The sequence below is a fragment of the Pseudorca crassidens genome, chromosome 1 (assembly GCF_039906515.1).
Source record: "Pseudorca crassidens isolate mPseCra1 chromosome 1, mPseCra1.hap1, whole genome shotgun sequence".
In the NCBI taxonomy this organism is placed as follows: Eukaryota; Metazoa; Chordata; class Mammalia; order Artiodactyla; family Delphinidae; genus Pseudorca; species Pseudorca crassidens.
Window position 1 is genome coordinate 25,658,757 of NC_090296.1, and position 17,157 is coordinate 25,675,913.

Here is a 17,157-nt window from a genome sequence, read left to right on the forward strand (position 1 = left end):
TGCAAAAGCATATGACCCCATGAACACATTGCTAAGGCCCTTCTGGGGTCTTGGAAGATGCCTGTGCAACTGAGGGGCTCTGAGGCTTAAGCTCCACTACCTGCATGGTAGGATGCCCCTGGCCAGCAGGGTTCTAGATTCATCTGGTCAATCACACACCCATGATTCGTGGAAGGGAGGCAGAAGCCCTTCTTCCTTTGCCAGTGGCAGTTGCTGAAGCGCCAGTTTCAGCAGGTATGAGTTTTTGCTGTGGCCAGTAGGCTCTAGATCCTATGGGCTATCACCACTTTGGGTCCACAGGCTGCGCAGGGCAGCTGTATGGATCCGGCAGCAGCCTTCTCTTGTTTTTTGTTTGTCTGTTTCAATGTAATTTTAATTCTAATTTCGTACACGCAGGAAAGAAAAGAATACAATAAACGCCCATATACCATCCACCTAGTTTTAACCATTATTAATATTTTGCCTTTCCTGCCTCATAACTGGATCATTTCTTAGTAAATTAAAAACATCATGACACTTAATTCTTAAATATTTAACATGTATCTCCAAAGAGTAGGGATACTTCTCCAATTAACAATACCAATATTATATGTAACAAAAATAGCAGTAATTCCTTAATACCACCTAAAACTCACTTCATATTCAAATTTCTATAACTGTCCTAAAAAAAATGTATACCTGTTTCTTTGAAACGAGGATCCAGTAAGTTTCACACAATAAATTGATTATGGCTCTTAAGTGTTGTCTCATCTATGCCAATTCCCCCTCATGACGTTGACCCTTTGAAGAGGTCAGGCCAGCTGTCATATAGAATGTCCCAAATTCTAAATATGTCTATCTCCTTATGCTGTCACTTAATCCCTAGAATGTCCCACGAAATGCGGTAGATCTAAAGGCTTGGGTTTCTTTTTTTTTTGGCTCAGTCAAGCTGACGCATAAATTTAATCATTACGTGTTAACTTGGCATCCACGTGCATCTCCTAAACCCACACTTAAACTCCAAAGAAAGACAATAACAAGGTTGTAATTCTTCCTAACATGTCATAGCTATCTTGTATACAACTAAAAACGCACTAAACCCTCCTCCAGGAAAGGAGGCAAAGTCCTTAAGTGATATTTTCTCCTTGATATCTCATAGCTTAAATACTATGATGTAAAATTAATACTTAAATACTATAATAAAAAGTCAGTACATCTTATGTTACATGATATGGGAAAAGAAAGGGAAGAAAACATAAACACGCATATACACGTAAACATATGCATAACAAAATGAGGAGGAGATATTCATGACAATTACTTTCCTATAACTGGTCACATGGTCATAGCTGGTATTTATAACTACCCTCTTCCACTACCCATTCTGTATTCCTTTTGCCTTCAGCAAGCACTCAGATGATCATAGTTCTTTACCTGTTGTGATGCAAACCTTCATTCCTGGGCCATTAGCAGACTAATATTCAATGAAATATTTGTTATATATTACATGCTATGCATAATTTTGGGATCTCTTTACATTTTGCTCTGTGCCATTTATTTATTTTTTTAAAGACACTTTTTTAAAAAATTATTTATTGTCTGCATTGGGTCTTTGCTGCTGCGCGCAGGCTTTCTCTAGTTGTGGCGAGCAGGGGCTACTTTTTGTTGCGATACACGGGCTTCTCATTGTAGTGGCTTCTCTTTGTTGTGGAGCATGGACTCTAGGCACATGGGCTTCAGTAGTTGTGGCACACAGGCTCAGTAGTTGTGGCTCGCAGGCTCTAGAGCTCAGGCTCAGTAGTTGTGGCACACAGACTTAGTTGCTCCACAGCATATGGGATCGTCCCGGACCAGGGCTTGAACTCATGTCCCCTGCATTTGCAGGCGGATTCTTAACCACTGCACCACCAGGGAAGTCCCAGCTCTGTGCCATTTATTAGTTTCTACAGACATTTGTCTATAGGTACTATGGTTTGTCTGATATAATTAATTCCCACGTGGTGTAACTAGAACTAAAATCCACGTTTCCTGATTCCTCATCCAGTAATCTTTCAAAGGATAAAGGAAAAAAAAATAGCTTGTTAGGATAATACGATTTATTTTCTTTCTTTTGCATTTTATCTGGGTAATTTTTTATTTTTTGTTATATCTCAACTCCAAACTGAGCTTGAATAACCTCTTCTGCTTGAAGACGACACAGTTCTGATTCAAAACTTGCCAAATCCTGAGTTCAGAATTTTGTTTTCTTTCCGAGATGAATATAAAAGCACCTACAAGTCAAGGAAAATGTTCTTCCTCGTACGGGCCAGCAGAAGCACTTGAGCGCCAGGGGGCCGGCCCTCCCCTTGGCCCAAAGGCCAGATAGCCTCGGCACCTCACTCCGCCATCTTTGCTTCTTCTCAAGTCCAAGGCTTGGGTTTCTTAAAGCCATATTTATTGAGGTATAATTTATATCTGTAAAACATCATCTTTTTTACTTTACAGTTCTATGTGTTTTGACAAATGCAAATAGTTGTAATCTAAAAGCTTGGTTTGATTCAGATTTAACACATAAAGTCAAAATACTTTAAAAGGATACTTCGAATTTCCTATTGAACTTATATATCACATCTGCAGGCAAATGATGTCTAGTTGTCCCACAATTAATGGTACTAATTTTGAACATTGGGTTCCTATAGCTTTCTGTATATCTATGTCCTTTAGTAAAAGTTAATGGAAAACTACAGCAATACGAGAAGAACCACCAGGAGAGCGCAGCCTTCAGGAAGGAAGGCTTGGGTCATTCTACCAGATAGAGAACCCTGAACAGCTGAATGCTGGCTGAGAACAAAAGGAACAAGGGATAGATGGCAGAAGAAGGAAGTTACAATAATCAACAGAGGCCGGCTGCAAAAATGTAGTAAATATGCATATATTCTTCCTTGTTTTATTAGGTCTTTTCTTCCTCTTTCTTTCCCCTATTATTTTATACAAGGAGTGTTAGTGGCAGCTAATCTTCTAAATTAGTCTTTAGAATATCAAATGAGATGATGAGAGAAGTAGAAGGGAGAAAAACATCAGTCAGAGATAGACACAATGACTGATGAGACTTTGGGTCTTTCCTCTTGGGGGAGGGGGTGGCTATCTTCTCATTTGCATTATTTTATGTAACTATGCTTTCTTTTAGATGGAAGTACTTCTCCAATCTTATCTCTACTACTACCCTTTCATAGACTCTACTCCAGCTGTACAGGCTTCCTGTACCTCAAACAGACCAAGCACATTCCAGCCTTAGGGATTTTGGCACTTGCTGGTCCCTCAGCCTGGAATAGCCTCCTAGATAGCCAAGCTGCTGGTCCCTTATCTCCTTGGTGTTCAAACGCCATCTCATCAAGGAGGCCTTTCTTATTTAAATAGTAATGTCTACCCTCTCTCCAGAACTCCCTGTCCCCTTTTCCTGCTCTCTTGTCACAGCACATATCATGACTTGAGATACTGTCCACCACCACCCCCACTAGGATTATAAGCTCCGTGAGGACGAGGGTTTGAAGCTATTTTATTTATTGCTAAATCCCTAGCACTTGAAAGTTATTGGCACATAACAGGCACTCGGTAAATATCTATATGACTAAATCAATGAATGAAGCTAATATAAGACCTGTGGGACTTTCATGTAAACGGGACCAAAAGATGTAAATTTGGGGAGCAATGGGAGTGGATGAAACTACCTTAAAGGAGGTAAAGCTGTAGATGGGAAATACTAGGTCACAAGTCTTGTTAAGAGTTAAGTGTTTAGTCAACTGTATTTCAATTGAAAAAAGTTCAGTGTCTAGACCACACTATGAAGTAGATTTGGAAGTTCCAAGTCCAGCATTAAATAAGATCCTGATGATCATACTCTGTTTCTTTTCAATCTCAAATAAACATCAATTCAAAAAAAATTGGTTTTGAAATTTATTGAAAGCATCATCATTTTATTCATCTATAGAGATGAAGAGTTTAGTGAGGACAAGATGAAAATGCTGTAGGCAGGTGAGGGTCAACAGTAAGAGCCAACACATAAGATATGTCAGGCACTTTATATGTGTATTAATTTACAACAACTGTAAGGGTTCAATACTATTACTAATTCCAATTTACTGGTAACTAAATGAGCACAGAGCATTTGAGACTTGGCCAGGGCCATTTGGCAAAGCTGCAGTTAGAAACTGAGCTTTTAGTCTTCGTGTTTTTCCCACTGCACTGTGACTGCCTTGATAAGAGCTTATTAGGACTGCACCGAGACTGTGGAGGACCCCATCTACAGTCCCCATCACTGTGCTCAACAAGAAATGTAGGAAGAGCACACTTAGAGTGGGGCTAAGTGGTCCATGAGGGCTGAAACACATTACCAGAAAGAGCTTTGGCTGGAGGACCAGGAGACATGCGTTCTCATCCTGGCTTTGCCACTGACTCTCAGGAACCGGGGACTAGTTACTGCCCGCTCTGACCATCCCCTTCCTCATTGTGCAAAGAGGGAGCCAACTCATACAATCTCACATTCCTTCCAGTTTGGAAATTCCAGTCTATAAACAAGCACCAACTCCATTAGCAAGTATGATTAGCACATACCATAGATGCACCTTTCCTGTAACACCAGGTACAAGGTGTTAGGGGAAAATCAGCAAATAATTGGCAGTTAGTAGAAAGACATTTTCTGATGGAATCAAAAGCTCTAAGAAGCTTACTGGGAACCATAACTTGGAAAGGCGGTGTGACGGAGAGGACTGGGCAACTGAAATGTCCCTATACGTTGGCACTGCACAACTTGGAGGTGTATTTGTAAATGGAGTTCTTCCTTTCATTATTATAATGATGAGCAAAATTGGAAACTCTGCAACATGTCAAGGGAGAAGCTAGGAATAAAATTTAATTCCTGAAAACCTGGATAGAACCTTATAGCAGCCATGATCCTAAAAGGAGGAGTTATTATGCATATACATAGATCTATAAATAACTGGAAGTTTCTGTTGACCCTACACATACCTGCCCACGTCCTGTGTTTTGTGTACATGCGTATATACACATCATATGTGCACATCTAAGAGTACATGTGTATCTACATATACCCACAGGAGTGGCCAGATCTATATTTATATATTAGAGCCTGGCTTAAAATGGGGGATAATGACACTGAAAATTATTCTAAGCTTTTCAAAGACATAAATGACCAAAATGCCTCCTGACTCCTGAATTACATTACCCAGAAAGAGCTTAATAACACGTTATTATCGCTTCTCCTCACTGACAGGATTTCAGGGCTGAAAAGACAAATAAGAAATGCATTCGTAATCACCAGCACAGTCACCTCTGCCAAGCTGTGGCCACTGCTAATTCCAGGTAGGTGCTGTTGGGCGGAAGAAAGCCTGGGGCCGGTAATGTGACTTGGTGCTTGGTAACTGTCACCAGTTCAGTTGGACTGTCACCATCTGAGAGGGCGTGGCTATGGGGAGCTCATGGAACAAACAGAGAATCCCATGGGTGAAGGTCAGAGGAGAGAGAATGCATTATGGGAACCAAAACAGAATTTCTCGGCTCAACTGACACAATGGAGGTGAAATTCCTTGTAAACTGTAAAGCGCTTCACAAATGTGACCGTGAATGGGAAGGGCTATCATTAATGGGTCCTGTTTGCGTTATCAAGGCTGCCGTGTATAGCTGTACAGGCTGTGCATTGCTCAACTTCTGAGAATGTCATTAGTTTATGTGAATGGTGCCCCCTGGAGTTGTACATTGTGGCAGCCTTGTTGGTGGAAGTGGGGCTAAGTTGGTTGACAAAGACCAATATAGGGGCTGATGTTCCCCTCCTGGACAATGCTTGAGCCCCAGTGATGAACAATCCAGAGAGCTGGTCAACAATTCTAACAGCAACTTGCTAATGGTTTGGAAAATTTGCTGCAGGGTAATTAAAAGGCAGTTACAAATAAGATCTCTGAGGGCAGGAGCCATGTCTTATTCACTTAGTATCCTGAGTCTTACAACATGTTTGGTACATGATAAATGTACAACATGTTTGGTATACGATAAATGTTCAGAAAATGTTTGTCGAATGTAAGAATGGATGGATATTGAATGAATGAAAGATGGGGACTCATCAGGGTCAGCTCCTGGGGAGAACTGGTTGTACTGATTGCAAAAAGCATGTTTAGCTCAGCAGATGTGACTGCACACTCTGCCCCGTGTCTCGTCTCCCACGATTCGGGCTCTGACTAGCCTTTTGTGAAGTGCCATGGGCACGTCATGAGTTCAGCAAGGGTTTGTTCAAGGTTTATGACATGCCTCACCCGATGCTGGGTGCTGTGGGCCTGCGTAGTGGTGATGACAGTGGAGCCAGCAAACATATCACAGTCCCTGCCATCAAGATCTTACAATCGAAATGGTTTAGTCAGATGTAAGGCCATGGAGAAATGAAATAATGCTATAAGGTGATATGAGCCCAAATGCCAATGAACAGCAAAGATGGTAAGTAAGCAGTGTAGAAGTTCAGGACAGAAAGCACAGATTTCTGCTCTGCCACTTGCTGTATGCTCATGAGACATTTACTTACCTATTCTGAGACTCCCTTTTCCAGTTTGTAAGACTGAGGTAATCGTGCCTACCATGCAAGGCCCTTAAACAGAAGATTAAAACAGATAATGTATTTAAAACGCATAGCACAGTGCCTGGCACATGGTAGAAATTTCCGGAATGTTGGTTCTTGTATAAGGACTCTCCAGTCAAATGTGACAGAATCCCAGATGATCCCAACTTAAGAAAGAAAAAAAAAAAAAAAAAGGTGTGTGTGTGGTTGGTGTGTATATATAACCCCAAAGTGAAGCAGTATGAAGGCTTCAGGCATAGGGGGATCCAGGAGCTCAGTCAATATCACTAGGGTTCTGCCTGTATTTCCATTTCTCATACAAACTTTCTCTAGAGCTTTTCTAGGGTAAGAACAGCTGCCAGCACCCAGAGTCCAGCTTAGCCTCAGAAAGAAGAGCTCTCCTCCCAGAAATCAGGAATAGGAAAGTCTCAGGGAGCACTCTGATTGGTCCAGCACCACCCATGAAACCATCCCTCATCCAATGGCTGTGGCCAGAATAATGAAATGATCTGATTGGCGAGGCCTGAGTTGTTCCCACTCCTGAGCTTATGGGAGCGGGGAGGGGGTGGAGGGTGTTTAGCCCTATCCAAACCCTGTGGAATGACTTTCTGAGTGGAACAGTGTTGCCTATTTCTTCTATATACTCGGAAGAAATACATAAAAGACACAGCTGCATGTGTCTAGAAAAAAAATAGGAGAGCTAGTTATTTCTTGACAGAAGCAAAAAAAAAAAAAGATTCCTATTAGATAAATATACAAACACCAGGTGTATGTGTGTAAATTCCCTTGGCCCCTGGACTCAGAAATGGTACCCACCCAGCTGGGGTAAGCGAGCCAGGACTTTGCGACCCCTGGTGAGCAGGTACAAGCACTACAGTTATACTCCGCAAAGCAGAAGGCAGGAAAGCCAATTCGGGTGGGGTCACGAGAGGTTGTGGGAGACCAAAAGCTGAGCTTTGGTTTGTGGGGAGACGGTGGCATGGGAAGGGGAGGGAGACAGACAAGCCCCGTCTGGCTGACCTTCCGGCCCCTTCTGCAGGACCCAGGGACGGGCTCCAGAGTCAGCGTTGATCTAAGTGCCTATTCCAGACACGCACCGGCAGGGGCGTCCTGGCGCCCAGGGAGGAGCCGCTCGTGGTTACAGCAGCACAGAGGGTCCCCCCGGCCATGATAGCGGGAGGGGGCCGGGCCAGGTGGCCGCACAGCCTCTGCACAGGCCAGTCAGCTGCTCTGAGACGCTGTGAAGCCTCCTTCCCTGATGTTCTGTTCCATTTTCTTGTCTTGAAAAAAAAAGAGTGGGGAAGGGGGGACTGTTTACTTAAACATCCTATAACTGTGGCCTTGAGTAACCAAGCCTTTAATGTCAGAGAGCAGAAGAGAGAGAGAGAACGTGCAGCACATGCATATAACTTGCCGTCACTATCACCATTTTAAATCACTTATCATGCATTTGTTTGTCACTGCATATTTTTCTAAATTCAATTTAGGACAGGAGTTAGAGCAGGCCCCAGAGTCAAAACACACCGGTTCATATCCCAGCCCCCTCTGTAAAATGCAGTAGTTGTGAGAATTAGAATAAAGGATGTTAAAGTACTGAAGAGCACCTGGCATACAGAAACTACTATGGTCATTGACCTTATGGTGCTTTAGTCAGGGACTGCCCTCAATAAGGTCCCCACCTTCTTTGAGTTTATATCAACTCGAACGTAGAAACCCAGTTTGGAGTTTCTACTTGTAATGATATCTACTGAGCTGAAAGAGATGTTCTGTGATACTGTGAATTCTAAGAGGGCCCCCGAGACTCCCACCCCCTCAACTCCCACCCCCTCAACTCCCACACACAACCCTATACGTCTTGTATAATCCCCTCCCTTTAAATGTGGGTGAGACTGAATATGATGGGATGCCACTCCGTGATTTGGTCATGTTACTTGGCAAAGGTGGAAGGACTTTGCAGCATCCTTGAGTTGGAGATAACCAAAATGGAGCTTATCCTGGGTGGGCCTGGCTTAATCAGGTGATCCCTTAAAAGAGGGACTAGGTCCTTCCTGAGGTTAGAGTCACACTCTCCTGCTGGCCTTGAAGAAGCAAAGCCATGTTGTGAACTGCCTGTGGAGAGGGGCAGCCTTTGAGAGCTGAGGGCCTCTATGCTACAACCACAAGGACCTGAATTCTGCCAACAACCTCATTGAACTTGGAAGAGGGTCTCAAGCCTCAGAAAAGAACACAACCAGGCTGACTCTGTGTTCAGCCTTGATCACAACCTTGTGAGACCCTGGGCAGAGGACCCAGCTAAGATGTGGGACTCCTGACCTACAGAAACTGTGAGAGAAATGTGTGCTGTTGGAAGTGACTAAGTCTGTGATATTGTTACACAGCAATAGAAAACTAATATATATTCTATGTCTGCTTAAAGCCTTGTTGAACTCTGTTTTAAAACGGGGTGTGCCTGAGTGTGTGTGTGTGTGTGTGAGAGAGAGAGAGGAAGAGAGAGAGAAATGATTTAAAACATGGCCCCAGGGACTTCCCTGGTGGCACAGTGGTTAAGAATCCGCCTGCTAATGCAGGGAACACGGGTTCGGGCCCTGGTCCGGGAAGATCCCACATGCCGCAGCCCATGCGTCACAACTACTGAGCCTGCGCTCTAGAGCCTGCGAGTCACAACTACTGAGCCTGCGTGCCACAACTACTGAAGCCCGTGTGCCTAGAACCCATGCTCCGCAACAAAAGAAGCCACTGCAATGAGAAGCCCGCGCACCGCAACGAAGAGTAGCCCCCGCGCACCGCAACAAAGAGTAGCCCCTGCTCACCGCAACTAGAGAAAGCCCGCGCGCAGCAACGAAGACCCAACGCAGCCAAAAATAATAAATAAATAAAATAAAAAACAAACAAAAACAAAAAAACATGGCCCCATTATTTTTGTTATAGTTGAAAATATGGAGTATCATTCATTCAACAAGTATTTACTGAGTACATACTTACTATATGCAAGGCCATGGACTAGGAACTTAAAGAGGATCAGAAACCAAAACTGGAAACTTGTTACTGCTGCTTCCTAAGAGAATTAAACGGAAAATGTTTGATGTTGAAACATGTCTTCTTAAACCACTGTTATCAGAGCTTATGCTTGTCACGGATGAGTTTCTTTGAGATAGTGAATGAATAATAATAATAGTAGTAGTAGTAGTAATGATAATAATAGCTAATGTTATTAAGTGCCTAGTATGCCCCAAGCCTCTTCCCATTCAATCCTCATAACACTAAGAGGTAGGAAGTTGGTATCTTTATTATTTTTGTATCATAGAGGAAGATACGGAAGAATGGAAAGGTAAATGACTTGTCCAAGGACTCACACAGCTGGTAGAAAGCAAAGCCAGAACTAACCCAGCTCTGTCTGGCAAATTCCATGCAAACAAACTTTTGTTGATCACCTACTATCTTGTGGGATCTTAAATGGTTCTTTTTGCTTCTTATCCCCTTTGCCACCCACCTTCCAGAGGATGCCTCTCCCTTCCATTTTACTGAGACAGTGGTGGCTACCCATGTCTGTCTCCCCAGATTTCCTCCAGAAACAATAGAGAACAAGAAGAAAAATTAAAGCTACACAAAAACCACACCCTCAGCATGGCTGAAAGACAGAGAATGCCTAAACTTCAAAATCACTGTAAGTCAAAAAAGAAGGGACTTCCCTAGTGGCGCAGTGGTTAAGAATCCACCTGCCAATGCAGGGGACACGGGTTTGCACCCTGGTCTGGGAAGATCCCACATGCCGCAGAACAACTAAGCCTGTGCGCCACAACTACTGAGCCTGCGCTCTAGAGCCCATGAGCCACAACTACTGAGCCCACGCGCCGCAACTACTGAAGCTCGCACGCCTAGAGCCTGTGCTCCACAATAAGAGAAGCCACCGCGATGAGAAGCCCACACCCCGCAACGAAGAGTAGCCCCTGCTCACCGCAACTAAAGAAAGCCCACGTGCAGCAACGAAGACCCAACACAGCCAAAAATAAATTTTTTTAAATAAATAAAAGAAAAGAAAAGAAAAAAGAAAAAAAATTCCCACTGAGTGAACTTTCACATTCCTGCTTCACCACCAGAGCTCCAGTGAGCTCAGGGAATCCTGCAGGCATGTATTCTGGGGGAGAAACAGGGCCAAAGGAAGGGAGAGGCGTCCTTGGCAGCGGGCTGGTCCTGCAAGCCAAAAGAGAACTAAAAGATCAGAAGTATCTCATTATACATCCTTTACCAAATGGAAGACTCGGTATATTGTGACAGATTAAGATTTTTGCACTCTTCAGCGCTGGGATCCTCCCCTCCCCATTTCCTGTTCACTGCCCTTTTCCCCATCCCCACCATTAAGCAGCAACCAGGCTTCTCCCTTTTATTGGCTGGGAAGAGATAAGACTGCAAAATGGCAGTTGGGGGGAGCGGCGTTTACTAGCTTTTGATTCAGAAAGCTAGCTATCTGGATTTTTCTTTAGGGGATGGAATAGGCTCAAAATTTAAGCAAAGGATTTGGGAGAAAAACATTAGGAGTAAAGAGCAAGATTCTCTCCTCCCCCTGCACCCTCCAACACTTCCCCCAATCCGACCCCAGCTACAAAAAAAATTTTTCCCCAGAGGTGGTAAGAGGGGAGATAGAGGAACTTGATGAGAGCTGAGGCATCACTGGGTCCCTGAGAAGGAGCCCTACATCCTCTGCCTCGCTCCTATTTTAGGTCTCAGAAGTCCAGAGGGGTGTGTGGTCAGAGCACACCTGTGAGCATTTCCTAGGTAGAGCTGCCTCTGGACTGGAGAATGGTCACCTAGTGTCTCTACTCTTACGGTCTCAGCGCTTCCCTGTGCCCCTGCGTGGCTCAGGACAGTGGTCTGTCTGGTGACTGCTGTACCCAGAAGTCACGACGAAGTTGCCCTGAGAGGGTGGAGAAGAGAGGAATGAGGGTCATTCGGGCAAACATGGTGTTAGAGGCTCACAAGGGAAATGTCTCCAGGAAAGGTAAGCAGTAGCCGAGGACTGGTCCAGCCCAGCGAGTGCCTGCATGGTCAGACAGCATCAGGGGCACGTTGGCCCTGGTGGATGCTTTGGTCCCATGGAAACCCTCAGAACTCAGACATGGGGGAGAACTGACTATAATGAAACCTCTCCCTCCTGGATGAATGGGCTTCAGGCTGAATTGCAGAGACCCAGTGGCCTTCCTGACCCCCCGCCTCCTTTGTGAGAGAGGTAGAACATGGCTGTGGAGCACTGTTTGGGGAGCTGAGGCAGGAGGAGAAGGCGGTCCCACAGCTCGGGGATTCTCAGGCTGATGAGACATCATCAGACCTGCTGCAACGACAACAGACATGATTACAGCTCTTCCTCTTTGAGAAACAGCCAGTGGCCAACACCCCTTTCCCTTTTTGATTGCCCAGTAACGGGGTATTACTGGAAACTGAGGAGGAGGGGTGCAGTACAAGGAGAAATGCAGAGGCGAGTGGAAGGAGGGTGAGGTAAAGAACTCTGGGAGTGGAGGCCTTCCATTTGACCAGCTGGTTCCCAGATGACCCTCCGACTCAGGTTCCCAAGTGGGCCGGGCTGCTCGCATCCCTGGTAAAGGGGACGTACCATCGCCCTGACGCCAGGGCATAGCTGGTCCTTAGCGTCCCCTGGAACAGAGCGCCACACAGCTTGCTCCACACGGGGTACTGATCACATTTTAAGACCATGTGTTTGTTTGCCTGCCGGCCTTTCCCACCCCAAAGGATATCTTCCTTTTTACCTCTGTCTCTCCTTTTTCTATAGGACCCAGCTCCTCCAAGGTGGACAGGAAGTATTCGGTGAATAAATCACTTCACAAATGCCTAACAACCTCTGGGACGTGTCACCTTTGTTACCACCTCTAAACTCACCTAGTGAACTACTTAATACAGCCACTACCAGGAGAGGTAAGAACACATGCCCCATAAAGAAACACAGCGGACAAGGAGGAAGTAACCCCAGTGCAACTGGAGAGTAATTGTCCCACTCTGGGAGACCCCTGACTGCAGTTAGGTGTCATATCTTTGCTTTGGCTTCTCCCTCAAGGAATGTCAGCACCTGAAAGGAGGGTAATCTGGTGATCCTGGCACCTTGCGACTCAAAGTGTGGTCCCTAGACTGGCAGCATCAGCATCACCTGGGGGCTTGTTGGAAATGCAGGACCTCAGACCCCACCCAGACCTGCTGAACCAGAGTTTGCATTTAACAAGAATACGGATTCAGGTTTGAGTAGCGAGGCCTTTGATTACAGAGAAACGGTTAGGAGTGGGGAGACCAGTGAGGTGATGCAACTAATTACTATTCAACAGTCAAAAGAAAATCAAAGAGACCTAGAGCACAACGTGTGACATCCGATGCCCAAACCAGCCTGCCTGATCCCAGCATGGCCATTGTGAGATTTTTAGCCTATGAACATTGACGACTGAACTAAAAGGCCAGTGGGACGTACCCACCTGCCACGTCCCCAGCAAAGCCTTGGCCACTACCCCTTGTCCGCAGCGGGTCTGTCTTGACAACCCTAACCCCCCTCTAACCTCTCTCCTCAGGAAAAATTGACCATTTCCTACGTTATTCCCAGCACAAGGTAGGCACTCAATAATTGTGTGCCAAGTAATGAAAGCGTTGTGCTAGCAGGCTTGGATCAATTAGTGATTGTAATTGAAGCTGAATGTAATTAATTATATAATTTTGGGCTGTTCAAGTTTACTTCTACTAAAATTACATCATGAGAAAGGGGCATGAGGAAGGATTACAGAGAGAAGGAGGGGAGGTAAGCTTCCACGTACAACAGTTGCCCATGGAGTCAGACCTCCTGCTGGCTGTGTATGTAACTAGGATATTCTGGTCCTGAATCCCATTTGGACACAGAGTCCAAAATCAAGGACTTCACCTCAGTACCAGGGTTGTGCGGCAGTGGGCACTGTCAGCAGCAGACTCTGCTCAATTTGGGGATATTAATCCTTGCCTTGATCCATTTCCACTGCTGCATGTTTTCCATTACTCACGCCAAGTGAGTCTCCTCTCTGCTCACACTCAGAGGATGTCAGAGCTAAAAAGGCTCTTTGGAGATCTTTAGACCAGTGCTTTTTAGCCCAATCAGACCTCATGCACCCTTTTCACAACAAATATTTTGCAATGCTCCCGACCATCCTGAAACAAAATCCATAGAAACTATAATCTATGTATATATAAAATTAATCTACTTGCATAATTTTTAAAAGTCAGACTGATGCAGGGACACTGGCCATTCAAATGCAGGCTCTGCATTGTCATTGGTTATGTGTTTTCCCAGAAGAGTAACCAATAATTCCTAAAGAAACAAATCACCCCTCAACTCTCATGGTAATTGCATTCCTGTAAAATTCAACAGGTATTAATACCATGAAAAAAAAAAAAGGTTTGCCTTTATATGTAAAACAGAGTTAGGCTGTAGATTCAGTTCAGTCGGGATTTTTACCACATGAATATCCTGGACACCACACTGGTCACAGGACAGTTCTTCGCGGGGTAAAGCTGCCCTGTCCATAGGAAGATGTCTAGCGTCCCTGACCCCACCCGATCGGTGCCAGTAGCAATCCCTAGTCATTATGATAACCAAAAATGTCCTCACACATTTCCAGAAAGTGCCTGGGGGTAGTAGCACCCCCATGGAGAACCGCTCATTTAGCCCAGTCTCCTTAATTTGCAGGTAAGAAATCAGAGGATTAGGGACGAGAAGGCTTGCGCTAAGTGACCAGCTGGTCAGCACCCACCAGTCTCTGGACTCCCATTCCAGGATCCCTCCTAGCTCCACACTGCAGCTTCCAAGCTGAACACTGCGGGAGGAGATCAGGCTTTTGGCCGGAACTCCTTTGGTTCCCATGCTCAGATTCATTATTGCTCCCCACACCCCCAGAAGACCAAAGTCCCTCCAAAGGAAAACACAGCCAAACAGTGTCGAATAAAGTCCTCTAAGCTAGGGAATGACATCTCAACGCCTTTCAATTAATCTGCCCAAATGAGCCCAAGATGATCTCCTCCCCACCATCAGAAAGCTAACTTGATCGTCTTCCTGTCTTCATTTATGAGAGCTCTGAAACTCTCCCAGGTAAAGAAAGGATCCTACTTTGAGGCCCAAAACAGCACTTAGGCATTACATGCCAACACTGCTCAATCAGGAGCAGTTGACGTATGTGCTGTGTTAAGAAGGATTCTGGAGCCATATCCCAGTTCAACTTGAGAGGATACAATGACCAACTTGTGGAGTTTGCATGGGCCATGGTAGGGGCCAGGTGTTTGTTACGTCTGTCTTAGAACCCTAGACAAATCCAATCTATTTTCCTAGGTCAAAAGCTTTGCCAGTGACAGTCTATTTTATACCACTGGCTTCTCTGTTTAAAACTTGAGGCAACCATCCTTCCTGATGGTTGACACAGTTCAATCATGAGATAAATTGCTTTGCTACAAATGGCAGTACTAGACTCTCATCTCAGAATCTCACTCATTCACTCAGGACCTGTGAGTTGAGCATACACTGTGCATCAGTCATTGGCAGTGGGGAGATGTAGCAAACCTGTCATATTGCATGTAAGAATCATCCTTTTCTAAGGTCTCTAATTCATAAAATAGTATGCACCACACCAAAACTCAGCATTAATACCCACCATTTTTCATCTGAAATTGATATACCCTTAGTTAAGGGATCAAGATGACCCAGTGCACAATATACCCTGAGCAAACCATAATTCAAAAAGAGCCATGTACCACAATGTCCACTGCAGCACTATTACCATAGCCAGGACAGGGAAGGAACCTAAGTGTCCATCGACAGATGAAAGGATAAAGAAGATGTGGCACATATATACAGTGGAATACTACACAGCCATAAAAAGAAACGAAATTGAGTTATTTGTAGTGAGGTGGATGGACCTAGAGTCTGTCATACAGAGTGAAGTAAGCCAGAAAGAAAAAAACAAACACCGTATGCTAACACATACATATGGAATCTAAAAAAAAACAAAACCAAAAACAGGTTCTCATGAACCTAGGGGCAGTACGGGAATAAAGACACAGACATAGAGAATGGACATGAGGACACGGGGAGGGGGAAGGGTAAGCTGGGACAAAGTAAGAAAGTAACATTGGCATACATACACTACCAAATGTAAAACAGATAGCTAGTGGGAAGCAGCTGCATGGCACAGCGAGATCAGCTCGGTGCTTTGCGACCACCTAAAGGGGTGGGATAAGGAGGGTGGGAGGGAGACACAAGAGGGAGGGGATATGGGGATATATGTATACATATAGCTGATTCAGTTTGTTATACAGCAGAAACTAACACAACGCTGTAAGGCAGTTATACTCCAATAAAGATGTTAAAAAAAAAAAAGATGACACAGTGCATAGCAATTGATTATAATTAATGCCTTGAATAATTTTTTCTTTTTTGCTAGGACAGCCATATTTTAAGGAAAGTGTCTTTAGAAAAAATGGCTAAATATTGGCTATCTTTAAAGTTAATGAAAATAGGTAATCTAGAAAAAGACATCCATAGGAATACAAAATAATCATTCAAAGAGCTGCCTGTTTAATAAATACTTATTAGAAATACAAAATTAAGTCAAATACTCTTGCATGAATTGGTTTTAAAAATCTTTAAAGTGAAAAGAAAAAAAAGGCAAGAAATAACAGGAAGGTTAAATGGATCTGAAAACATTCAAGAATACTTAACTTGAGGTAAACTGGGCTTTGGGAGAATGGGTTTTGGGCCATATGACCGTAGGCAAGTTGGCTTTAGGTGAACTGAACAAGAGCCAGTTTGGTGGGACATGTTGGGAGGCAAGGAGGCCAATGAGGGGATCAGATCTGAACCAGGATGCTGGTGGTAGAGTGGGAGAGGAGAGGATACAGGACATACAAGGTGATATAGTTTATGGGGCATTTCTATGAAGGTCAAGACCCTCACTTCAAAGGCTGACTCCTGGCTTTTGCACCTGGGTGACTGCGGGTGGCACCAACCCCTAAGACAGTGAATGCAGGTCCCTTGGTAAAAATGAAATTTGAGGAAATACTGGCCCTGAAGAGAGAGAGAGATGGTCTCATCAAATCTTGCTTCCAGGTAGAGCTGCTGACTGGCATCACTGGTCCCCAAGAGTTGTTTAAATCCTTTTCTCTCCTCCCAGACCACAGACCTCCTGGCTCACCTCTGCCCCCACCGGCAGGAGGCTCTCTCCTTACCCAAAGCCAGCTGCTCTTGTGAAATATACCCCAGTTCCTTAAAGGCAGGCGTCATGTCTGATTCATCTTGTCTCTCCACTCCCCTCCGCAATAAAAGGGCATTGAAGGGATGCATGTGACATACATGAATCGAGGCATGTGTAAGTGGCCACGGGATGACCAGTGAAAGGCTTACCATGGCCTCCACTGTCCTGGTGTCAAAGAGCATGCAAGAGACAAAGAGGTGGCCCTTGCCCTCCAAGGACTGCACAGGGCACGCAGACAGTTGAGTGTGGATGGTGGGGGTAGACAGACGTATCAAGAGAACTGAGAGGGGGAGGAGAGGAGCTCAACAAGGGCAGTGATCT

At 44.7% G+C, this 17,157-nt stretch overlaps 1 long non-coding RNA gene across 1 annotated transcript; it reads right to left on the reverse strand.

The window, feature by feature from the left end:
• Positions 1–2,230: 2,230 nt before the first annotated feature.
• LOC137219881 (uncharacterized) lies at positions 2,231–12,161 on the reverse strand. The gene is made up of 2 exons (XR_010941297.1): positions 9,560–12,161; positions 2,231–7,857 (listed from the first exon to the last, which is right to left on the reverse strand). It is a non-coding gene; the product is annotated as an uncharacterized lncRNA (long non-coding RNA).
• Positions 12,162–17,157: the final 4,996 nt, after the last annotated feature.